The sequence below is a fragment of the Xiphophorus maculatus genome, chromosome 24 (genome assembly GCF_002775205.1).
Source record: "Xiphophorus maculatus strain JP 163 A chromosome 24, X_maculatus-5.0-male, whole genome shotgun sequence".
Lineage (NCBI taxonomy): Eukaryota > Metazoa > Chordata > Actinopteri > Cyprinodontiformes > Poeciliidae > Xiphophorus > Xiphophorus maculatus.
In genome coordinates, this window is record NC_036466.1 from 3,332,531 (window position 1) to 3,358,736 (window position 26,206).

Genomic DNA, 26,206 nt, shown 5'->3' on the forward strand with positions numbered 1-26,206 from the left:
CCCTCGTCGCCGTGACGACAGGATCCTGCTGACTAACTCAGTTACTGGGAAAGATGAAGGCTAATGGAGCATGGAGATTATTTATTCCAGAAGAGTTTTAGCGGACGCTCACTTCCTCACACCAGTTTTGCACCGGGTGTCGCCATGGTAACGTCACCCCCTCCAGACCGGATCAGACCTAAACTCAGTAGGGTAACCGCAACCCCCCACAACCTCAAAGACGGGGGGTCCTGGGTGTTATTCTTTGTTTTAGTCTGGGCTGAGTCAGGAGTGGATGTGGGGGGAGGGAGGGAGGCAGTCTGTGCCCCATGACGGGGTAGGGGGTAGAGAAGGGCTATGGGGGGCAGTGTTATGGGGATGGCAGGGTGCCCTGAATGGAGCGGACTCACATCTGCAAAGAGCCTCGGCCTGCAGGTCAGGGACGAGTGGCACAAGGCGGGGGAGGGGGGGAACAAGCAGAAGGGGGGTTTTGAGGGGTGTAGGGATTGTGTTTTTCCCATGGTCCACTACACCCCCACCACCACCCTATCTAGAAAGGGAGCGGGCCAGCTCAGTTTCACTCCACAGAGCCGCTGTGTTTTCAATGAATTGATACAGATGAAGAAGTTCAACACAATGGATGGATTACCCCCCCACACCCACTCATGACCCCCCCTCCTTTATCCTGCTCACACACCCCTCATCATGGCCCCCCAACACTCACTCTAACTGATAGGAACCCCCTGGACCTGAACGCTCCAGGAAGTTTAAAGCATGCTGTGTCCTCACTTCCAGCTGCACAACCAGCGCTGGGAAAGGAGAGTGGAAGGAAAACATTGTATCACAACCAGAAAACATGGCGATGGCAGCGTCATGCTTGTGGGGTTGCTTTTGACTGGAGGTTTTCCCTTTTTTTTCCCCCAAATGAAAACCTGAACAATGTGCCATGGCACATATTGATGTTTAGCATCGAGAAGCTATATTAGCTTAGCATAGCCTCGCTGATAGGCTAATTCTTTTGATCACAGCTTGAACATAACAATAGTCTCTTCCAGTCAGCGTCCAATCAGATCACTTCAGAAGCAGAAATTAACCCTTAGTGTGCTAAAGCAGCTTCATCATCCATCGCTGCTGCTAGCGGATGGCACTGTGCGTCAGATTCGCAGGCCTACCAGATACATGCAAATACAAAGGTTCCAGCTTGTATGTAAAAACATGAAAAATGCAATTTAAAAAAATGTAACGAGTTAAAATATATAATTAATACATGTCCTGTAAAAAAAAAACAACAGGATTTTTAACAAATCTACACTGAATTAAATGTAAACTTTCTGCATTTTCATCAGTGGAGATCCAAAACTTTAAAAGTGACAGTTTTAACAAATGGGTAAAAGTATAAAAAAGAAGCATGATTTGTAAAATACTGCAGCTTTACCAAGGTGATATGGTAGTGAATTTCCATGTGTCCAAACATGAAAAACAGGTTGTTACGCTTATCAATGCGCCGAGCAGAATTGAGGAGTAATTCACTGAACTGATCTGAGCTCCATCATCTGTGGTTTAAAAAACTTCCATCTACTCATCATTTTTCAGCACCAATTAAGTCAGGCTGGGTCACACTCCGGCAATAATACGATTTTAATTGCAACGGGCGGCAAACTAATTCTGACCATCTCCGGATCGCCTGGCGGGGGCAAAACCAAGCCCTCGTTTCTGCAGGGGGGAGGGGCGCAGTTTGGGTGTCAGTTAATGTTAAGATGGAATGATGGGAGAAGAAGAAGAAGAAGAAGACATGGTGTTGGTGTCTGAGTTGACCTTTCACCTTTAGAGCATCACCAGTTTAAATTTACTGATGGCTGATTTAAGCAAGAACTTCATGCATTCCGTTGAAATATGAGAAGGACCAGAACAAACTGTGTTACAATTGTGAAGTGAAACATTTTTTTTAAAGTGTATTGCAACAAAAAAGAGGCAGAAACTTTACACTAAAAAGCCTTCATATGGTGAAACATGGGAGCATCATCGTCTGTGAATGTTAATATATATACTTTTTTTTTGTTCCGTTTTTTTTTTTTTTTTTTTTTACAAATAAAACATTTAAAAATGATAAGCCAGGCTGACCAGAGTCCCCACAGCATGATGCTGCCACCTCCATGTTTCACCAGAAGGATGTAAAGTTTGTTGGTTGTCATCTGTAATCCATGGAAAACTGTGGCTGCAGTGACACACCACAGAATAAAGGTCAAAGGTTGTGAATATTTTTGTGTCATTTTACTGAGACAAACTGAGGAGCTTCGCAGCAACATCAATATTTACTTTTCAAATCTTTTACAGCCTTTAACATTTCCTTCCCAGGACTGCACTCATAAAACCAGCTTTCTCACATCATAATGCTGCCACCGCCATGTTTTACTTGTAGGAACCGTCTGTTGAAGGCGTTTGTTTTTGTCAGATTTGTAGTTTTAAATCAATCAATCCTCAGCATGATGCTGCAGGACATTTTCAGAAATCTCCACCACATATTTTCATTTACTGTACTTCCATTTCACCAGTTTGTGCCGCTCGTTCCCAGTTAATTACTCCCAGTCTGAGGATATTGCTTGCAGTTGTTTCTGAATACCTGTTGAATCTTTTATCAGCCTCCGTGTGTTATCAGCCCTGCGTGGCGGCTGTGTGCAGCTGATAAGAGCAGTGATAGATGGGAGGGAGGACGACCTTAGCTCCAGACTAAACACAAGGTTGGACATCAGTCTCCGCTCTGCATTTGCATGCTCTCCTCCCCCGTTCCTTCGGGTTTTTTCCTCCGTCTCCTGCAGAGCAAGGTTAGGAGAATCTGCTGCAGTTATGATGGAGCACGCCGCTCGCTCCCAGAAAACGCGGGACCTTCCTCTGCTGCTGCCGCTGTCGGCTCAGAGTAATTAAGGTACGCTGGTGCAGAAAATGATTCTAAAAGCAAAGCAAAGGGACACAAACTTCCCAAACCCCCCCAGCATTAACCTTCCACCGCCTGCCGCTCCCCAGCCCTTCGTGCCGTGAACAGAAACACGCGGTGAGCGCTGATGGATGGCCCGTCCTGCTGCTGCTGATCACAGGGTTACTTACACTCATATACTTTCAATAATTCACAGGACACAGCTTAACAAATGACTGCTCTGGTCTCCTTTCCAAACCAACATCCAGAGCCCTGAACGCATCCCTGTGCAGATCAGCAGTAATGAATGAAAGGCGGCCATGTTTAGTTCACAGCCAGATTTACTAGATGTGTCCCAATCAGGGTTCTTTCCTCATGCTGACAACCATTTTAGGAACGGTTGCAAAATATCCTCACAGCATGATGTTGCTACTATCATCCTTTACAATTGGGATGATGTTCCTGGGTGTGAAAGCCTAAAAGTTGTGGCCTAAACGTTGAAGTTTCATCAGATCACAGGAGAAAATCTAATTTTTGTTGTCTGTGGAGTGATGGCTTCTTCCTCACTGAGCGACAGAACTAGATTAAATCTCTTACCACCCTCAGCTAAAATCTCTACAAGGTCTTTTTGATGTGGATATTTTGCACAGACCCCCATTGATCTCTGGGATGAGAATGAATTGAATTTATCTAAAGAGAGCCATTAATGCTGATTTGTTCAATGTGTAATCTGGCTTTCCAGGTTGAAATATGTGCTTTTGGTTTGAATTTTTTTGTATGATAAACATACATTTTGTGACAGATTTTTATTATTTTTTTGCACAATACAACCTCCGTATGCTAAAGCAAAATCAATGGAAATGCTTTGTAACATAACCTGCATTGAGATATTACACTTTTGCCATTTAGATTTTGGTTATTATTTTGGTTACTATGAATGATTAATAACTGCTTTGCATTTGTTTTCCGTAGAGTTACTGAAAACAAACACAAGGGAAGCAGGAGCACTCATTTGTGTGATTGAAATATTTAACTTCATTCTTTATATGACAAAAATTTAATAAAGTAGAATTTTGTCACAGATTTTTGTTCTACAGTAGTTCCGTAATATTAATGAAAACCTATAGAAGTGACACAAGATCCATAATTAGTTTACTGTAACATATCCTACATTTCGCATTTTGTTGTATTCAGTTTCAGGAATTTTTTGTTTTACATTTATTTTGGTGCTACAGGACTCCCGTACAGAGAGTGGACCCTCTGCAACATGCCAGACGTTAAAAACCCTGGGCACAAATGGGACAGAGAACACATTTTCCCGTTGTTTTCAAAGGGAGTAAAATGTCTTTCTGTTTCAGAAACACAGTTCAGGGCTCACCCCTAGGGGGAGCACTTCTGTCAGTGTATTAAAAGCAGATGAAGCGTACATTTTCTTCATATCAGATTGAGATTTCCATCTGAGTATCAGAACAGCCTCCTCTACGACGCATCGACTGCTCGGTTCACAGTGGGAACATTCTGCAGTCGGCGGGTTGAGCTGTTCAATGAGATATCAGGTCGTTACTACAAGCCGCCTTAGATTTCCTCACACACACACATAGGCAAAGGGACAAAGAAGACACACATACACACACACACACACACACACACACACACACACACACACACACACACACACACACACACACACACATCCATCCAGATTGAAACTGGCACACACACACAGATAGAGAGAGGCCCCAGCAGACACTTCCAGGTCCCTAACGAGGTCGCTAATTAACTCTCCCACTTGGGCTGGCTCATTTTCATCCGAGGTGCACATTGCTTTTTTGACAGGAGAAAATTGCTGGGCAATTAAATCATCTGAAGACGAACTCTCCGGCAGCTGGTATTAACGGCTAAATGTTACATCCAGTTTGGGAAAAGTGAAGCTGTACAGTAAGAGGCTGACTGCTGCCGGAGCCGCGGTGGTGGTATTGTGGTACGGGCCGATGTAATCTATCAAGAAGGACTCCACAAGACGCCATTCAGGATGAAAATAGTATTATTTTCTCAAGAAATGGAACAGAAATACTTCCGTAGACTCAGCCACATTTAGAATGAGAGCAATTAATAAACACAGAGTAAGTATCATGGTAAGGGAGGGGAAAAGTCTTCACAGTGGGCGTCACCATGACAACCAGCAGACACTAGCTACATCCTAAATCACTTACCATTTCAAAAAGTGGACCTGAAGCTTGATAAATGCTGAAGGCTAAATGAATATCTGGAAAAGCACCTGGTGTGATGTATGGTCGAGGACCAGTGATGCTGAGGGTTTGTTTCTCTTCCAGAAACCCTGAGTGCATCAGTATAGTAAATGTTATTAAGTCTTAGAGACACTTTTTAAATAAAGATTTGCCCGACTTAATCTTAAAATTGAAAACGGAAATTTCCGAGGATAACTCTTGCTTCCTACATGGCCGCCTCAGTCCATGGACCTAAATCTAGTTATCCTCTGGTTTTACCCCAGAACCGTAGAGAAACCCTTCTGTTTCTTCAAACTGTGTGAAACGTGAAGGACGACAAGGGGCCAATATATACAATAGTACAGTGTTCTTCTGATCACTAAGTCTCCAGGTCTCTTGGTGTCCTGGTCTCCAGGTCTATGGACACCAACACCCGTTAGCACATTGTGCTCCAGGAGCCAATTCATCCCCCTGCATCCTCCCGGGTCCCAGGCCTCTCCTCAAGCTGATTTTTGTCTCCTATTTTGTTAACCTTGTGTGTAATTAACCCCTCGCTGTGAGCCAACAGCACATGGGCCAATAGTGGCCGCCTGCAGGCTGAGAGCGCTGGGCCGGGTGAATCGGCGCTTTGTGCCGTCTGTCCTGGACATAAAGGAATGGGGAGAAAGGAGAGTGCTGTTTTCAGGGAGACCAATAGTCATGGCTGGCAGCCCCTCAGGGCGAGGTGGAGGGTTGTTTCTGTCTCTGTTCATCCTGACAGGTTCCTTTGTACGCATCCGGGTTTGGGTCGGAGGAGAGAGAAGATGGGAGGCGGAGGTGAGCGTTGGGATGGCATGAGTCGCCAGCGGTGGGGGGTCGTTGTCCCCACTCTATTCTGTCTCCTCGCTCCGCTTCTGCTCAATGGGTGGATTAAGGAAAAAACCGGCAGAGTCGTAATCTTTGAACTGAGCAGACACAGATGCACAAACAGCCAGGCTGGCTCTGCTGGGGTGCCCGTGTGCGCCGCTAAACGTTCACATCGGCATCCATAGTCTATAGGTCTCATTTGCATGGCTGACTGTAAGGCTGCGGTGCATCCTGTAAGGCTTCTTTTTATAGATCCTCTCTGGTCTTTTTCTCTCATAATGAGAGAAAAAGGTCAGAGTCTGGTGAGGGGGAGGATCCTCCGCTTCTTTACACTCCTCCAAGTTCACCAATTCCAGCAAATGAGCATGTACAACAAGCCAAGGGGGCTTTTACTGCAAATCTAATTCATTTCTCTAGACAACTGTGAAATTTGCCATTGACATTAGTCATTACCCCAAGGCTAACGAAAAGATGATCTCAGTTAATAAATGATCCCTAACAAGGAGCGTGCTCGTTCTCTCTCCCATTGTGTTAATGTCAGGGGCAGCTGTTGGTGCCGAGCATCAGTGGAACAACACCGCTAGCTCCAACAGGGGCTCTGCTTCCTTCTCCAAGCTGCCATTCCCCAAGAAAACCCAACATTACCCTCACCACGGCCCTGAAGACTGCCACTGATACTACACAGCAGTCTAGTATCAGGCTGGTCTAGTATCAGGCTGTACCCTCTGTAGAGAGTGTACAGGAGCCAAGCCAGATTCCAAGTAATACAGACACAAAATGATGGACAGAGGTAGAAAGGGACTAGTCATGAAAAGGAAGTCATCTTTGGTACAGAGCCATGAAGATCCATTAATGACTAGGGCAAGCAACCCTGTCCAAATATTCACGAATATTCACCATATTAATGATTAGATATAAGTCCAAGATGAGCGTTACCTGAAACTCAGGTAGAGTTAGAGCATCTTCTTCCCAGAGGAATAATCAACCTTCATGACCGGCCATGACAATCCACAGCATGCTTAGTGGGGGGTTCATCTGAGATGTCACAGCATTTTATGAAACTCTTTTCGCTTTTTGTTCACATGTGAATGCTTTAAGCTCATATTTGTTAAAGTAGGACCCAGGTGGAGGCAAACCTCTGGATCTGCCCTGTATTAAAGCTTTTATGAAACAATGAGGCCAACTGGACTGACACAAGGGACAAACTACGACGCCCAGGAGTAAGGACATGAACAGTAAAGAAATGATGAAAACACAGACAAAAGTTCCACCATCTGCAGATCATGACATTTAGACAATCAACTAAATCATACCGGCAGTTTTAAAGTGATCATTTCTTTTATTAAAGGATGCACATTATCACAACCATCCTGGTCCTTTATGAAAATATAGCTATCCGACTTTGCGTAGTTCATTAATTGGAATGAGCCTATTTCACACTCAGGCCTGATTACTGCGTGTAGAGTTACAAAACTATCTAACAGAACCTCTCTAACAACATGAAGTAGGCTCAATCAGCCTGTAGAGAGGGTTCCAAAGCTGTTTCCAGTGAAAACTAGAGAGTCACTGTTCACAAACACAGAAAGCGTGGATGAGTGGAATACCTTCTGAGGCGAGGCCAACATCAGGCCAAAATTACTCCAAGAGGGAATCAACGACTCACTCTTCTGGACATCCAGGATGTCCAGAAGTAACAACAACATCTGAAGGCCTCGGTTAGGGTCAATGTCAATGATTCAACAACTACAATGAGATTCTGGGCAACAGTGATGTCCATGGCGGTAAAATCACTGCTGACCATTTCTGGCAAAAAAAAAAATGAATAACAAAGTTTGAGGACTCCCCAAAATCTGACTGATGAGAAAAAAGTTGAACATCTGGAAAAGTCTGGTTCATCCTGCATCTGGTTTTAAAACTAAGCCAGTCAGTTTGCTCGGTTGAGGCTTCTGCGGACAGGAACCAGGGGCGAAGGGTTAATATCAGAAACAGAAAACCCCACAAGGAGAACAAGACATGGAGCCCAGGCAGAGCAACAGCAGGAACCAGCAATGAACAATGGAGACCAGAAAGGTCATCTGCTGAGAGAAAGAAACGTTGGAGAGACAGAGACGAGGTGAGCTGAACACAAACTGATGAACTGAGAAAAGAGAAAAACCAATAACAACAAGGTCTGCTTTGGTCCTTCCAGGCAACTCGGCCATGCTGTGGGTCCGCCGCTCTCTGGCGCGGCGTGGCAGACTGCAGTGCCGTGTTTTATCAGCAGTGTGTGTTTGTCAGAGCTGATGGGTCTGGTGTGCAGAGCTGCTGAAGTGCGAAGCGCCCGGGGCTTTGAGAATAAAGGGAGCCAGAGCCGGCGGCCGCCCAAGGCCTTCGTGCGCCCAGAACTGATGTCAGAGTGACTGGAGAGCTTGGCCAGGTGGATAAAATATGTATCGTGATGTAAGATTGAGTCAAAATGTCTTTGAAATGCTTTTCTCTGTGATTGATGAATTGATCTGAACTCTGAAAGTGGAACCAAGTGAAAACTGACCCGAAAGGGAGGCGAAACCACCTGCAGACGCTCCCTGAACAAATCCAGCCAAAAATAATGAGAATAAAGCTCTGAATGTGTTTCATCAGATCAGACAGCGAGGTTTTATTTACCAGCTCCAGTCTGGAGCAGCAAGAAGCCCCGCGAGGCTCACTTCCACACGGAGAGCACTTAGGATGGAAAACGCACAGCGCTGCAATGTAAACACTTGTCTTCCTTCATATTAGATTTTCCATCATCTTCATCGCTCCTTCCTTCGGCAAGACGCACGTCTCACACTCCCCGCTTTCCAATTTGCAACGCCGCCGTTTCCCCAAGTACATGTTCATTTATTGCAGTTATTACTGTGTCATGTCGGATAAATTGATAACATGACATCAGTTGTTTGCTGCCTTGTTGCGCCGGCGGTCTGATTATGAGGTCAAGGCGTTAAGAGGCGGGACGTTCCTCTGAACTATCCTGGACTAAATGCTGAAGGAGAAACCCCTTAGCTCATTAAACAGCAGAAACATAACAACTGTCTCAGATAAATGCAGTTAAAACTCGTGGCTGTTATTTACTGAGATTTATTTGTGAACAAATCAAACTTAAAAGCAAAGAGAGGATTGATCTCCTAGCTTCAGACTGTAACTATGGTAACACATGACCATCAAACTGTGAAGATTATTCTTCGCATTTTGGTTTTAAGTCAACTTAGCAGTTCCTTTGCATCTTAAAATATAAAGTTGAAACATTTAAATTTATTGATGTTTAACTTCAATAAAATACATTCAATTAAATGTTGGTGCTAAAACTGATTTTTCTATTTGATGTTCCAGATTGGTTTGGTTTGCAAAGCTAACCTTTAGTTTAGTAAACCAAACTAAAGGTTGGTTTGTCTCTTGAGCCGGCTCAGGACCCAGCTAGAAAGCAGTTTGATACCTAAATATTTAGACTGGTGCTAAATATTTACTTTATAAACTACATATTTAACTTACTGTTAATTAAGATGACTATCTGCTTACAGTGAATGAAAACGTGAAAGTTAAGACTAAAATTTGAATACAGAAATGTGGCCTTAATGTTTAAAACCTGCTTAAAGGTTGTTTTCAAAAGGTGCTTTTAATCTGATGAGCCTAATCAATAACTGAATTGAATACTCTCAAGAAGTGGAAGTATCATGCTGAGGTGTTTCACCTCAAGATGAACTGATGATGGAAGCAGCAGGAAAATGAACCTAAACCTTCTGGAATTAGACCATCACTAACATTCTACAATTACAGCAATTAATTGATGCATCAAAACTTAAATTTATATTATAAATTTATACTTATATTTAAACCCAAAAACCCCAACCGTTCAGATAAAACCATCAACTTTCCTTCTGGCAGACGTTTTTCTTGAAGTCAGGAAGTCGTTACCGTTGGAGACGAGTTTGGCTCTGGGATTCCCGCTAATGATGGTGAGGATGGTCAGAGTTGAAGAGGGAAACCAGGTCACTGAGGGTTTGGAATCGGGTTATTTGGAGCAGTCAGTGACAGGGAGGAGAAGCTGTGGAGGTTCTGGAGAACGGCAGCATGCCTCCAGGTCCTAATTTATCCAGTTTGGATTTTCAGGCCACTTTAAGGGTTAAGATGAACATTTAATAAATGCAAAGAAATCAGAGAACATTGTGAAACTAAGTAACATATGGTGGATTAAAGGCGCCTTTGGCAACTCTTACATGAGCCTGTTTATTAAAACCTCCATAAATTTTATTATGATTGAACTTAAAAGTGAGAGGAGTGCGGTATGAAATGACCTCTGAAGAGTTAGTCTGGAAACAGAAGAAGAAACTCTTCACTGGAGCGGAAAACTTCAGTGTGTGTGAACGACGCAGACCATACCTGTAAGTGTGTGTGAACCAGGCAGGCTGTACCTCTAAGTGTGTGTGTGAACGACTCAGACCATACCTCTAAGTGTGTGTGAACGGGTCCTGCTGTCTTTAGGGAACACCTAAACTGTCAGAATCCCCATTATGTACTATCACCAAGTCAGACAGCAGCATGTTCAAAACCAATGTGTGTGATGGGTTGAGACAGAGCTGACAAGAGGCAGACCCCTCCCTCGCCCCCTCTTCTCGATTTGAGTCACTTTGAAAACTTAGCGGCTCCACCTTTAGAGTCCTGTGGGGATGAATCAACCTTGTGCTCCTATCTGAACGGCACACCTAGAATTACAATGGAGCACATCAAGGGACGGCCAAGCCTGACTGACAAGCCCCCCCTCGACCGCCTACCCCACCACACTATGAAAGCACAAGGCTTCTTCATTTGCATGATGGGGGGGAGTTAATCCGGGTTTTCCAGTGCACCGCACTGACGGGGCAGGGGGGCTAACCGCAGCACCCTTCCCCAGGAGGACCGAGGTTGAAATCCTCTTAGGCTGGAAGACCTGAGCGTGCCCACCATTCCTCATGGGATGGGGGGCTGACCTCCCTTCCACCACCTAACACCCTCACGATTAAAACAGCTTTAATTACCAAGAGATGATTGGTCCCCCTTTCAGTTCCAGCTCATGCTACCATTTTCAGCCACCATGTAGTTCAGCATCAGTCCATCAGCATTTGTCCCCTTGACTACATCTGTCCTCAGACTGATCTGGACCACATGATCGCTCAGTCCTCTTGTTTCATTTACTCCGCTGGGGTCCACACACCTGACATCCATCATAGTGACTCTGAAAAACCTCGATAAAAGTTCTGTGGTTATAGTACAATTTCTGTCATATTTCAACTATTTGCATATTTTAATCAAAACCATAGTTTGGAGAGAGAATGTCTCTTTAAGCAAAAGTATAAGTCAGGAGAATTGTAGTAAAAAAAAAGCCACATTATTCACACAGCATGGTACAAGACTATGGGCTGCTGTTTGTAAAGTTATACAGTCAAAATTTTTTTTTTTTTTATTCAAATTTTTATTATGGAACAACACGGAGGACGTGTATCTCCTCCATTTCCAAAAGGTGGTACAGACATATACTAGCATCCATTCAGTTTAACATATTGGTCCGTACAACATACCCCTTCCTGTGGTTATCCTACCACCGGTATTTAGTGTTCCATTTTTTTTTTTTTTCTTCTTCCGCCCCATACCCTCTTAGAGGAACGGGGAGAAAAAAGAATTAACAAACTGGTACCACGTCATAAAAACTTTCCTGAACTGTAAAACAGTATACATCGAACAGAGTAGCTAAAAAACAGTGGGTGTCACCTCATTGTCATCGTTTTCAGATCTGGAGTCCATGAAAGTTTGCCATGGGGTCCAGGATCTTTCAAATCTGTCTTGCTCCAGTTTCACTGCAAATGTCAGTTCCTCCATCTTGCGAATGTCTTGGATGATGTTTATCCAGTCTTGTAGTGTGGGTGTTTTATCAGTCATCCATTTTCGAGTGATTGCTTTCTTGCTGGCAGTAAGCATTATATTGAACATGTATGTTATACAGTCAAAATTTAACAGAAATAATTTGGGTTATTTATCTTGATATAAGAGAAAAAAACAGGTTAATATTGCAGACCTATTTTATCATGTTATTCATTAATTTATACATGCCACAAATACTTTAAATATATTAGTTTGGAGCTCGCTTACAACAAATGTTCAGTTAGCAAGCTTAATATTTAGCTACAAAGAAGCTTGTTTGCTAAATATTTAGATGTAAACTAAAGCTAAAGATTTTTGCTTGCTAAATATTTAGTTTCGAGCTAAATATTAAACTACATATTTAACTTGCTAGCTAAATATTTAGCTTCAAACTAAATGTTTAGTAAGCAAGTTCTATATTTAGATAGCAAGTCGGATATTTAGCTAGCAAGATGTTTGTTAGCTTAATAAGTAGCTTGACAACGAAATATTTAGCTTCCTAGGTAAATTCTTAGCTTTAAACTTAAGCTAAACTTTTACCTTGCCAACTATTTAGTTTGAAGCTAAATATTTGCTTTATAAACTATACATCTAGCTTGCTAAGTAAATATTGAGCTGGCCAAGTCAATATTTACTTAGCAAGCTAGATGTATAGTTAGAAAGTTTGCTAAATATTTAGTTAGCTAAACATTTAACTTGATAACTATTTAGTTTGGAGGTAAATATTTATATTATTAACCACACATTTAGCTTGCTAACTAAATATTTTTGCTAAAGCTAAACAACCAGCTTCAAGCAAATGTTTAGTTTACACAGATCAATATTCAGCTTTAAACTAAAGTTAAACATTTTGTTTGTTCACTATTTAGCTTGTATCTAAGTATTTACTGTATAAACTACATTGAGCTTCAAGCAAACTCTTTACGTTAGCAAGGTTGCTAATTATATTTCGCTTCAAACACACACTTCGTCCGGACAGCTAAGTATTTAGCTCGCTAATTAAATATTGAACTTATTAGCTACATATTTAGCGTCCAACTAAACTGAACATTTAGCTTGCTAATAATTTGTTTGCAGCTGAATATTTAGTTTATAAATTACGTATTTAGCTTAATAAGTAAATATTTAACCTGCTAATAAAATATTTAGCTCAAACTTAAGCTTGGGATTTTCTACAAATGTTCTGTTTTATATTACGTCACTGTAAATAAAGATCACACAACCTTCGCAGGGGTGTATATTTTTCCTCGCGTCTCCCGTTTCCCCCTCCTGCGCCGGCGTTTGAACCTCTGCTTCCTTGCAGACACCCAGGCACCTGAAGCACCGGGCAGCATTTCCATTATTTCCACAAACTGTTATCAGAGGATTCCACAGAGGAGGGGGTGTTTGATTTATGTTCCCTTGGATAATAAAATACAGTATCACCAACATGTATAAAGAGCTCCCCAAGCACCACCTCTGTCTCCTTGATTAATGCCGATTTAATTAGGCGGTGTGCTAATTAAGCAATAAGTAATGACAAGGTGCGCATTTATGCAAAGATAATGGAAACCCCTGAGAAGTCGCCCAATCGGATCATTTCTGGACAACAGTGAAATGAATATGTTTGACCATTGTTATGCTCCGCATTAACTATGTGTGATAATCATCATATGTGTTTACCCTAAATGAATTTAATTATCGGAACAGGCTCTAATAAATGCAGACAGAGGATTATGTCGGAGTAAATAGCAGCTGCGGATATCAGATGTATCGATAGTCAACACGGAGACATCTGAAGGAGTCATTAATCAAAACACACTGTACTGTCTCAACTTCCACAACCTGAGCCAAGCTGCAAAAATGACCAATTTCCTCCCAGTTTGCGTCAGCAGCAACGCTTGCCACCACTTCCCTGATCACGCAGTCCAACACCGATTTTTCTGCGAATATGCTTAGCCGCCGTTCCCTGGTGTCAAACGTCCCCATGTAGGGACTTCCTGATGTGTGTAAGACGAGCGGTATTTACACTGATTAATGGTCCCCAGCTTCAGGCGGGCCGCGGGCCGCTCGCTCTCCAGACAGCAGTGACAAATAAATCTATCAATCATGAGGAGGATTTGGTGAGCGCGAGCCGTCAGGCAGAGCTGCAGCCTAAACACTTTGCTGTAAACAAAACATGCGTAGTTAACGTACAGTTAACGCAGCACTTTCAGTTACGGTCGGACCGGCATGCTTCGCTTTGCTGATTATGCCCTTTACTTCATCTGAACATCACAAACTGGAATGCAGCGGAGCATTAAAAATAACTGGATGATATCCGTTAAATCATTTCCTCATCTATCACAACCTTTAAAGAGATGCTGCCACTACCGTGCTTTATACTTGGTTCAGTCATCCTAGTCTGATCTCGACTCCCCCAAATGAACCTCTGGCTCAACATAACCTGACAATACAAAACTTTTCTCCAGAAGAGATTTGGTCTGTCTTGCTGGTAGCTGCAGATTTCAGTTGAGTTGACCCTTTGTGATTTACAAAGGGTCAAAATTATAGATCATGAATATAAACATTAACTCAACCCCATTCATGTGTTCTATGCGACATATGCGGACATGTAGTCATTTATTGTCATATAAGATGACTAATGTCACATCAGTTGCTCATTTAGTTTGTTGAAGTGTCTCGGAAGAGATTTCAAAGATTTTCAAAATTAGTTATTCAACATCAAAAACAAGAGGTGGTAACACTACTGATAATATGCTAATGCGCTAACAGAGATAATTTTTATCTAACTTTGAAAACATTTAGCACACTTCACTAATTTACGTGGCCATCTTGTAAACTTTCAGTTGAATGAAGTTCTGCGTTGAAGCTTTGATAATTGATTATCAGGAAATCTTTAAGTTGTTATCCATGCTCTTATTCTAAAGGGGTGAAGACTGTTTACACAGCAAATTACGATAATTCTGTACTCAGAATGTATCGCTGTAGAATGGTAAGCAGTTTTAAAATTTACTGATGTCCTACGTGTTGTCTGACCAAAGCGCTACCTGGGTTAATTTGGCTAAATAACCAAGGTTAGCAAAATTTAACAACTATAAAACTGAATGAGAGAAAAATCTGATCCAAAGAATCACATTCTGAATCACAAACTGTACAGAAAGGTGTGTAATGAATAATTTGACCTTATTGAGGGCGACATAGCATACCTGTCAAGTTTTGGATTTGAGAATATGGGAAATGTCGCCGTCCATGTGTAAGAGCTTTAACAGCTGAAGCTCTTACATTAGCTTTAGCCATTAAAGCTAATGTAAAAACGAGGGTAAAGCTAATGGGAGACCGGTGAATGGGGTTTAGAAATTGTAGTTTACCGGCCAAAACAGGAGACTTGACAGGTGTGAAACACACATTGGGTCATTGACATATGCTGAGTATCAACATGTTTGAAATTAGCACTTTAAAATTAGCTTCTAACATGATAATCAAAACTATCAGGTTGGTGTAGCACTACAGTTTTAGTGGTGGAAGTAATGTTAGCTTGCTTTTTAACTATCAGTGCCCACCAATGTCATAAACCACTGCGAAAACAGACATTAACCTTGGAAGCTATTATGGCAAATTAAGTAATAAATGTGGGAAAAGCAGAGCAAGAGCCATTAGAACTTATTAAAGTGGCTTTTTAGTGAAAATCTGCTTTCAAGTCATTTTAAGTAACTTTTGATTATAGTAATTCTGTCTTTGACTTATATAATCAAAATTAGGTAATAAAGACTTTAATTAGGTTTGTCACATTAAACCAATTCTGCTTCAAATAGACAAAAACTAAAACAACACTGTTATCCCCAGGTGACTGTTTGGGCTTGTTAAACTGTATTAATCCACCAGAACACATGTCTGAGTCTGAACGTCGCTAAGTGAAGACATCAGCGGTCGTCCTCGGTCCTTGTGGAGCTGCAACGTTAGTGGCTGCCTGCTGCAGAACAAGCCCCTGGTTGCTTTCAACCATCTGGAAACAAACACTGTGAACGCCAGAGAGACGATGTGGACCTACAAATATGGCCGAGTTTAATAAACTGGATGGATGGATGGAACCGTAACATTCTCAGCTGTACTAGAAATGATCTCTGGGATTACAAATTATCTTCTTTTCTTATCCAAACCTGGAAAATTAATTCAATTCCAAACTTTTACTGGCTTTTCCGGGCTCTAAAGGAACACCTGATTGTATAACCAAGGGTTCTTCTGTAGCTCAGGTTCATTTTGAAAACACAGCAAGTCAGAATTTGTTTTGTGTGAAGAAATAACATTTTTCCCTTCATCAGTGGATGTGAATAAGTAGCGGAGGGGACAGCCGAGTCACCGTTCAGTCCCACCTGGAAGTCAGAGTAAGTAATGCTAAAGGAAAACCTAATAAGATCCTGCAGGAAGGTTGGGAAAATGATGATTATCTTTAATCACTAACCTGCCTCAAGTGGCGCCGCTGCATTATCCCACCACCTTCATTCCTTATAAAAATATCCATCACACACCAAGCCGGGCCGATGAAAAGGCGATGGGAGCAGAATGCCAATGGCCTCATTACTTGTCTCTGCACATTGTAACTGGAAATTGCTTCTTTCAGGTTTTGTTTGCTCAAGCAATTACAATAAACTCTCGGCTTGACACGTTGTTTGCACAGATGTAGGGCATTAATAAACATGAGCTCTAATCTGAATTATTGAACTGCTCAACATAATTCCCCAAAAAAGGGGGAAAAATGGATTTGGAGCCCCAGATGAGTTGAGGGGACAGGAGGAGAAGAGGATGGCGGGAATCCCTGGGATTTCTACCCCCTACTGGCGGATTTCATCCCCAGAATTCCTCTAATTAGATGTGGGAACTGGAAGTGGAGGTTTTCCCAACTAATGACGACTGCGATGCAACAGATACTGCAAATCAATAAGCAAAACTGCGTTGGAGTTTGATCCTAACATTGCTATAAAACAGTATCAGTAACGCCAGAAGCCGTATAAGCTAACATCCATCTGCTATTAGACATTCAGCACCAATGGAAAAAAATGGAGCTCCTGGATTGGCTGTTCTGCAAACAGCAATTTTCTTTGGAATATTTTTGATATGATCTATGAAAAAATAATCTGGACTCCCACAGAAAATCTGAAAACGTGAAACTGTGATGTAGATGCTGATGCGAATTTGTAGGTTTTGGACCTTTACATTTAAAATCCAAGAGAATCTGGATAGAATTTCACAAAAGACAGGATTTCTCTAAGATTTTGAACAACATCAAATCTATTCTGCATTTCAGCAAAAGCTGCTCGTCTTTTCCTTTCCATGAAATCTCCTCTGTAAAAGCGTGAGGGAGCCGGCTTCCCAACCAGGTGGGGAATATCTACAAGAAGAATGCAGGAATAACATTTTTTTTCCTGGAGGAATCTTAAGATGTTCAAAAGGCATAGCAGAGGGGTGTGGGGTGGTTGGCCATTCTGGAGAATCAAAAAGACTACGTGGACTTTGATCACCTGCATCTCATTCAATGCTAAATTACTGCGCCAGTCGTCCGCTCCTCCACATGGGAGCACGATGGAAGCTTATTATACTGTACACAGAGGCAGGCGGCGGGATGAAAGAGGTCTTTTGTCGGTTCTTTGATTACAGTAAAGTCATTGTGGCTGCTAAAACAGACTAGACGAGTTCTGAGTGGAGGAAGGACTGACTAAACCCGTCCTGAAACGCAGGTCACTGGGAAGCTTCTGTCAATGCTTGATTTGAAATCTTGGGAGTACTTAAGGCTTGCCATGCTGAGCCCCGCCCCACTTCTGGGAAGCATCAACTCCGTCGTCGCAGGTTGTTCAAACAGCAAAGTTTGGTGCACGAGCATCCACTGAATGCATGCTTGTCTAGTATGCGCATTAGCATATCAGTGTTTGCCCCAGAAGTTGCGGCAAAGCGGCCGTCCTCTCCTTGGAGAGAGCTGCTTGGCAAACACCTCGGAGTAAACAAGACAACCAGTGACAATATGCTAATGGGGGACATTCATTATCCCCTTCCCTCCAACAAGCTCCGCCTCGCAGGAGACGCTTCAGATCTGCAACATCTCCATCAGCATCCAACCCTCCTGCCGACGTCGCCTGATTAATATCTCATCAAGCAGCACTTTCTCCCTCCGAGCGGACCATCACTCATGCGCCCATCAGATGCTGTCGCTTCTTATGAGATTGCACCTTAAGGTGGGGGAGATAAAGTTATGCTGTGGAGATGGATGCGGCGACCAGTCAAGGAGATTAATTGTCGCAGAAGGCTGGACGGTTGTTGGGAGTTTCTTTTTTTTTTCTTGCCCGGTTTCAAGGTGTCCAGGTACAAGCCGCCGCAGCGCTCTTTGGGTCAATAAACAGCCGGTGAACAAGTTGCAGGATAGAATTGCAATAAAGCTCCTGCTTAATTGAATCGGACAATGGATTGGCTTTATTAACTCTGCAAATATTTACTTTGCTGCTTGTGGCCCAAACTCATTACTCTCTTATGGATTTCCTCCTCCTCCACGTTTACTGCTGTGAGTTATTCACAAGGCTGCTTTGCATTGTTAACAATTATTTCCAGAAGCAACCCAACTCCAAAGGAAGACCTCTTAATGATGCAGGGGGGGAAAAACACACAGAGATATTGTGGAAGGAACCCGAAATGTATTGATTCACGAGCAGGGAAATAAAGAGCGGATGCTCATATGTAAACACAGACGTGTGACTAAGCTACTGCCCAGAGATGTTTGCACTTTACAAGCAAATTACCCGCAAAAATGTCAATAAAAATCTGATTTACATAAATAAAAGTGCCAGAGTCACAATTCAGATGAGAAATCAGACTGAAACATTGAAGCAGCATTTAGAAACTACAGTCTAGATTCTGGTCTTGAGTTAATCACAGTTTCTTGTCTTGGGTTTTTCCACCTGCTATGCTTACAGTCCTCCGTCATCCTGGAAAACAAATATATTCTGACCAGGTCAGAGCTGGATTATTAGAGGAAGTTACGGTTGGAGGACTCACTCTAGAAAACGGTTCCAGAAACATTTTGGTACCAGTCTCCCCCACCTTTAGTCCAGCACATGACAACAATGTTTTACAGCAGTAAGTTTGATAATTAGACTGTTAGCGTCATTCAGTTTGGTTAACCTTAATGTTAACCAAAGTAGGCAACATGCAGTATATAGACAATATGAATTTTTAATTTTCTCTCTAAGCTTGGACCAGTTTCAAACCAGCCAGTTTGATTGGTCTAAACCAATCAAGACTGGACATAATTTTTATAACTCAGTCAATTTCACCTTCAATCCAGCAAAATAGGATGTGTTTAGAGACAACAAGTGTTGCAAGACATTTTGAAAAGAAGATTGCTTCTAAGTCTGGAAAAATATCTACTCCATAAAATTTGTTGTAATTTTTAAAAGCACCTACTTTCTTTTTTTCTATTTTTAGAATTTAAAATAATGATCAGCATAAAAATAAAATGAATGGAAAATAAAGCAAAAAAAAAAAAACAGCTTTCAGCCAAATGAGACAAAAATATTAGTTTTAATGGAAATTTAATGCAATGCAATTATTTTATTTTAAAAACTGCTACAATCTGCATTTGCTATGCTTATATTTAAAAACATTAGTTTGTTGTTTATGATTCTTAGACAAAGTTATTAGGATCTATTGGGGAAGTTTCAATGGTTGGAAAACCCTGATCTCTGAGATAAAAAATAAAATTTAGTAAGTAAGTTATGACTGTATAGATGTGTTATTGAGAGATACTTTATTTTGATATTAACCGTGTCTTTATGGGCAGTGTGTTTTTCCCTCTATTCTGTCCCATCAATCCAAAAACTTTTATTTTAAAATGAAATCCCTGAATTATTTTTATTTGATTCTTGCTTTAAATTTGGGCAATGTGTGTCACATTAGCTTGTTGTACCACTGACACCCACCCACGGTTTACATTTGTTCCTCATGCAGCTTGATTTCCATTTTCCTGGAATTGAAAATCACAATGTGATACTTTAGTCACCATTTTCTGGACTGTAAATCTACTAATTTGCAATTATGGGAGTTTTGACAACTTTTTATGACTAGTATAAACAAGTCAGAACCAACATGGCTGATAATTATCAACAAAGTCAGGTCTTCTTCAGTAGTTCCAACTGGTTTAATCTCTAATGAAAATAAAAAATGTGGTATTGTTTTTATTTCTGGGAATTTCAGGAATGAAAAGTTAAGAACAACTCTTAATACTGTTGAGACTGATGATGACTTTTTCATATATTTTAAAAAATACATGTTGATACAAATGTTTCCTTTCTCTAAGAAACACAGATTGGGTTTGGTAGTCCTGGTAGTTTCTGATTCCAGGTTTTAGGGGGCGATGACAATTTAATTTTCAGTTGCAATGTCTACTTGAAGATAAAACAAATATTTACAGCTGCTTATTAACTGTATTCTTGGAGAAATTGAGTCCAACTAATGGCCCGGCCGTTGGAAACAGTCCAGTTGTTTTCATGGCCCGTTGGGGAAAATAATTGCCCCACTCTAATTTACAGAGAGGGCTGGTAATTAATAATATGACAGAGGAGTCCAGAAGAGGAAAACAACAACAACAACGTGATGGTGTTCACCATATTCCAAAGAAGATTTCCAAGTTTTAAAACGTTTTGAGCTCCTGAGACACAACTCATAATTCAGAGCAGTGAGGTAATTTATTTCCCCAGGTTTTAATATGTTACAGATGAGCGCCCATGTGTCTTTCTGCAGTCGGAGCATCGCAACACAGAGGCCAGGTGTGTAGGGGAGCCCCCGCCACCGCCACCCCTTGCCTGTACCCCAATACCTGTGGTGCCTTTCATGGTTCAGGGCCCTCTAATTTCAGCGGAAAGTTGCACATATTTCATGGACACAGAAAGAGGACGATGGTGGAGGCAGGAGTAAGAGTTGGGGGTTGGTCCGGCTCAGGGGGGGGCTGATGATGGACTGTACCTCTCTTCCTTTGAGGCATTGCAGGCAGTCCACTTTACAACAGAAGCTTTCTGGATGATTTAGTTGAGCCACAGGCTGCTGTAGCTTCAGGTTGCCTTCGAATGCCTGGTTGATTGGGCCGAAGCTGGAAACCTACATGGGGTTCACAGGACCCCAGATAAGACCAGCTGAAGACCCCCAACCCCCAAGTGTTCATACAGCATCAGCTCAGATTAAAGGAGGAGGCCACGTCACACTGAGCTAGCTGAAAATGCTAGGTATAGCTGGAAGATAAAGTTCAACAACTTTCTTAGTTTTTAAACAACTTGAAAACACTGGAGTACATCTTCACAACATACAGTTGTAGGTTTAGTTCCTGTTGTGTGGACTCACCCCACCAACAACCACGGAAACTTTAAAATTTAGAGTCAAACTACTACTACTACTGCTAATTATCATGGAAAGATGTTCTTGTGCTTTCAAAAGGTCTGCCCAGATCATGAGCCGGGCTCTTATGAACCAGCATTTCAGACTGTTGTAGTTGTGAAATTTTTACATCCAATTTGTTTCTTTAATGCACATACATTTGGTCCACGTCATCCATCAATTTGTACTAAGCCTAAAGATGTCAGTACTAGCTTTGTAGTGGACACATGCTTTTAAATTCTTCCTTTTCACATTTAAATCATTCAGATGTGTGCTAAAGAAAGGTGAACTGCCATGCCCTGGTCTGAATAATGAAAACAACTAGTTTATGATGCCGTCTCTTTAAATTCAAATGAGGTCGCAGAGTGTTACATCCACCGTTAAGCCATTTTTGTATAGCAGATATCATCTAGTCTTTTAATTCCCAAACTGATTTTAAAAAATGTCAATAACTCAGAACTTGCCCATTCAGTTAAACACGCTGGAGTCAGAAAATACTGCAACATAAATAAATACGTCTTTGTACACAGACTCAATGAAGTTAGCAAGCTAGTGCCAAGAACATTCATATGGGCAAAAATGAACTGATTGAAAAATAAAAGATATTTATGCAGCACTAACTCCTTTGTCTTTAGAATGGCTTTCCTAGTAGATAAGAAACCTATCTGAGGCCTAAAGAAGTGGACTTCGCATGTCTCATTTCACAACAAATGATTTTGAGCACTCTAAAGCTTTAGTACCCATTGTTAGACCTTTCCACTACAAAGTTCTAAACATCTGTCTAATTACCATGTTGTGTTACAGATAACTGGTCTTTACTAGAAAGTAAAACATATAAACTTGTTGATCTGAATACTATTTCTTCCTGTGATTTTTGCCTCAGTCTATATGGTGTATTTTTGTGAAATCCCAGAGCGAAGAGTAAAGTTTCTGTCAACACCAGGTTCAGGCACCAGCTCAAACACACACATGTGGGCAGCTGATTGCTCAGAAACATCAATTAGGATAATGGTGTCACAGACCCAGGATATGGCCATTTAAATGAAGGAATATCAGAATTGGAAATCAGGTATTAATGGTCACCGCTCATGGAAATTGAGAATTAAAGCCTAAAATTACCAGAACCACTCCAAAACCTGCTCTAATGCACTGAAAATTACACGTTTCTTTATGATCCATTAATGCGACACCTGAAATAAACAAGCCATTTTGATCATTTTAAAATAATATTGAAGTCATTAATTGGCCCATTTCAAAATTTCCCTGACTTGGAAGCTTTTTCTTTGCCAGCTCCCTGTAAGGAGCCGAATCACTCAGAGAGGAGCAGCCATTAAAGCAGCCCAGTTCCCCATGTTAGATAAAACCTGTTTTTCCATGCAGCCCTCCCCAGGTGTGTTGCAGAGGGACCTGGAGTGTTGTCCCAGCTGTTTGGGTTGCCTCTCCTCGGGGCTCCAGCCATCCGGATCGATAGTCATGGCCTGGAGGAGAGCAGACTGTGGCTGGACCTCTTGCTGGATGAGAAGCAGCATCCTGCCTCTCCAGAGGACCAAAGGACCAACAATACACGCACTGGAGAAGCTAAACCTTGACCCCTGACATCTGGCCTGTGACCCATGTGTCTGATGGCCTATCGATTATGTCTGGCCTCGCCTTGGTGATTTCTCCCTCTAATTACTTTTGTGTTCAGGCCTCAAAACCAGCTAAATTCAAATGTAAATGTTAGAAGCAGAAAGAGAATTTAGCATCATTTCATCTTCTGACCATTAAGGAACCCGGCTAGAGATCAGAAATCCCAGCTATCACTGCTGCTCTTTACACATTATTAATAAAGAAAATAAACAAAGCTAGAAAGGAAACTACAGCATTTTTTTTATCAGTTTAAATCAACATGTTTTATCAAATGTGTGTTTAGTATTTGGTCAAATAAAAGGTTCTGATCCGCACTTTCAATAACTAGATGATACAAACTCACAGGGACATTCATAAAACCGCTACATTCTGAAGGTCAGCAAATCCAACTTCTCCATTTAGTTTAAATGCAAAGGAAAACCTGATCTGAAGATTTCACTGCATCAGATTTTCCAACAAAAGCACTCTTTAGGCGTGCTGTGGTGGCGTAGGGGATAGCGCAACCCACGTTTGGAGGCCATGAGTCCTCAACGCGGCCGTCGCAGGTTCGATTCCCTGACCCGGCAATATTTGCCACATGTCTTTCCCCTTTCCTGTCAGCCTACTTTCATAAGGGACACTAGAGCCCACAAAAGACCCCCTGGAGGGGAGAAGAAAAAAATAACTTTCTAGGCTAACGGATTCTGCTAAACAAATGTCTCCTGAAAGTTGGTGGTGCTGTTAATTCAGAAAAAGAAACAGAATGAAAAAAACAGACTATTACAATCTGTAGATTTAAAAACATCCACAGAACTGGTTCTGAACTTTAATTTAAAACATGAATAGAAATTAAAATGAGCTTTTCATATTTAATTATGAATAAATTTCTCAAATATCAGAATTTTCTTGGGGTCAAATATACTGAATTAAAAATGCCACCTGATGAAAGCTGGTTGTAATTTTGCATCATGCATCTTAAAAGCAGGTAAGCCAGAGTGTTCCCACATTGATGTACATTTCATGTATGGTTAAATCCATGTGATTTCTAAAGACCAGCACTTTGTGTGACCCATAAAGTATGCAAATTAAATACCATATGCTGAAAGCAGGTCGTAGTTTTGAAGCTGGAGAAGAAACAATAAGGGAACTATCCAGGAAAATACGGGTTTATAACAGAGATCCACCGAAGTGTTTGTGTAAAACCAAGCCCAAGTTGTCTAATTTCTGAAGTGCATGCAAACAAAACTGACACTATTAGGCAGATATATTTGATAAAATGAAGTGCAAAAAATTTAGGGGAAAGTCCTCCCCATAATTATGTAGATTACAGTAATGCTAACAGTTGGGTCTATGTTTATTTCTCCTCTTTTCATCAGCAAATACTTTTATGCCAACAACAAACATGTATGCTATTCTGAAAAATATAGACAAAGTTTCTTTGAATAAAACAAATTTCAAAGAACTTTGCATGACTCTTAAAATGTTTTTCATCAGTATTAAAGAAGACGTTATTGTTAAACCAGGACTCTGAGCAGTTCAGCTATATTTTTCTCCTATCTTAGTTTGGTAGCGTCTCCAGTTGCGACACCATTTCGCTTCTCAGCAGTGAGAATCTCCTCCTAATGAAGTTTTTTTTCTATTTTTCAGACTATTTCTGGCCTCGCTCCAGCTTCTCTCAGATGGCGACCAGATGTCGAGACGTATCTGTAAAGACTCCCAACACTCAACTGTTTTATAAAATCCTCTCTTAAGCTCCATGTAATGTCTATTTTCCTCCTTCGGCTGAGGGGAAATATTATTTGCCGAGCGCGGGGCTGCGCTTGTTGGCAAAACAGTTCAAACATGCGATTCCTGCTTCCCTCATTAGGCCACTGAATTTAAGCTGATGACAAGTTGGTGGCGAGCGTAAAGAGGCAAGAGCTGCTTGCCAACAGAAGCAACTGTGTTACTAAGAGGTTTACCGAGCAAGAAACAGTCTTGAAATATTTATAGGATTTTGACTTGGATCCCTCCCCGAGGACTGAGCATCGAAAACCTGCAATCTGTGGATCGCCAAAGGCAAACTGACGGTGGAGGTCAAGCCTATAGGTTTTTCTTTACATGAAAACAACTCGTAAAAGCCAAAGAGACAGACGAGGGGAGACAATAATGTATTCTGCACCCAGAAGCAGGATTTTGAGAGGAGTATAGATTTCTTTTTTACTATTATTATCTTTTTTTTTTTCTTTTACAACCGCTACGTTTTTGTTGTTACAGGCGTCTCCTCTCATTTTCCAAGGATCAAAAATCCATTTTGGACCTTCCATTCAATATTAAATCTGGCAGGTATTTGGATGCACAACAAACTCAATTTACCGAGGCGATTTTGAGATCTTTTGTCGATGATGGACAACAAAGATCCCCTCTTTCATTTTTAATGTGACTGCAACAGGTCTGGTTGCATCGACTTGTCTTTAAGGTACTGAAGGAAAACCTGAATAAGTCAAACCTATCCTGCTTAATATTAAATGCAGCATTATTTATGATTAAATATTGTTATTTGTATCTATATTTCTGTGGAGGAACAAAGCAAATACAACTGGAGAGGGAAATACCACAACTACCAGAAGTTTAGAGGTTAAAATTGTTGCTTTTATCAAATGACAGAAACAGTATGAGAAGATCAGACCCAGTGGTCCTGCTGTGAGACAAAACAATCAACCGCTCACAAAAACCAGAACCAAGCTCTCCTAAACTGATCAAAGATCACTTTTGCTCAAATCAACAACTGGAAACATTCCAAGATTTTACTCTGTTCAGGATTCTCACACAACGATGAAAGAGATTGTGTATAACAAGCTCCTCTTAATCATCTTGTTGATGGGTAAAAATCCCACAAGTCTGTCAAGTCTCTAATCTGTTGGACATCCAATACCTCAACATTAGCACATTAGCATTAGCTCTGTGGAGCAACCGGTTCAACAGGCAGGAATTAGTTTGCTAAGAACCAACAAAGGATGAAATAAGTGGGGCAAACAGCTTCCATAAACCTGCGCAAGAACTTTTACATACATTTGGAAGATATGTGGTGCCTATTGACAAGTGGAGGGAAATGTTTGGGGATAGATGGCCCGCTAGCTTTGGTTTAAGAGCAACTGTAAACAGGATTAGCAATGGCAGGTATCACGCCATGAGCAAAAGCATCCGGTGGGAACAGTAGGATGCAAATAGTGGCTAATGAACTCGGCTGCTGTTTGGACCGAGGGAAGGAGATGAACACAGGGATGACTGAATGGGCAGGAGATTGATTAGTCTGGAAGAAGTCCAGCGGGTCAGTTTTTAATGGCTTATGGAG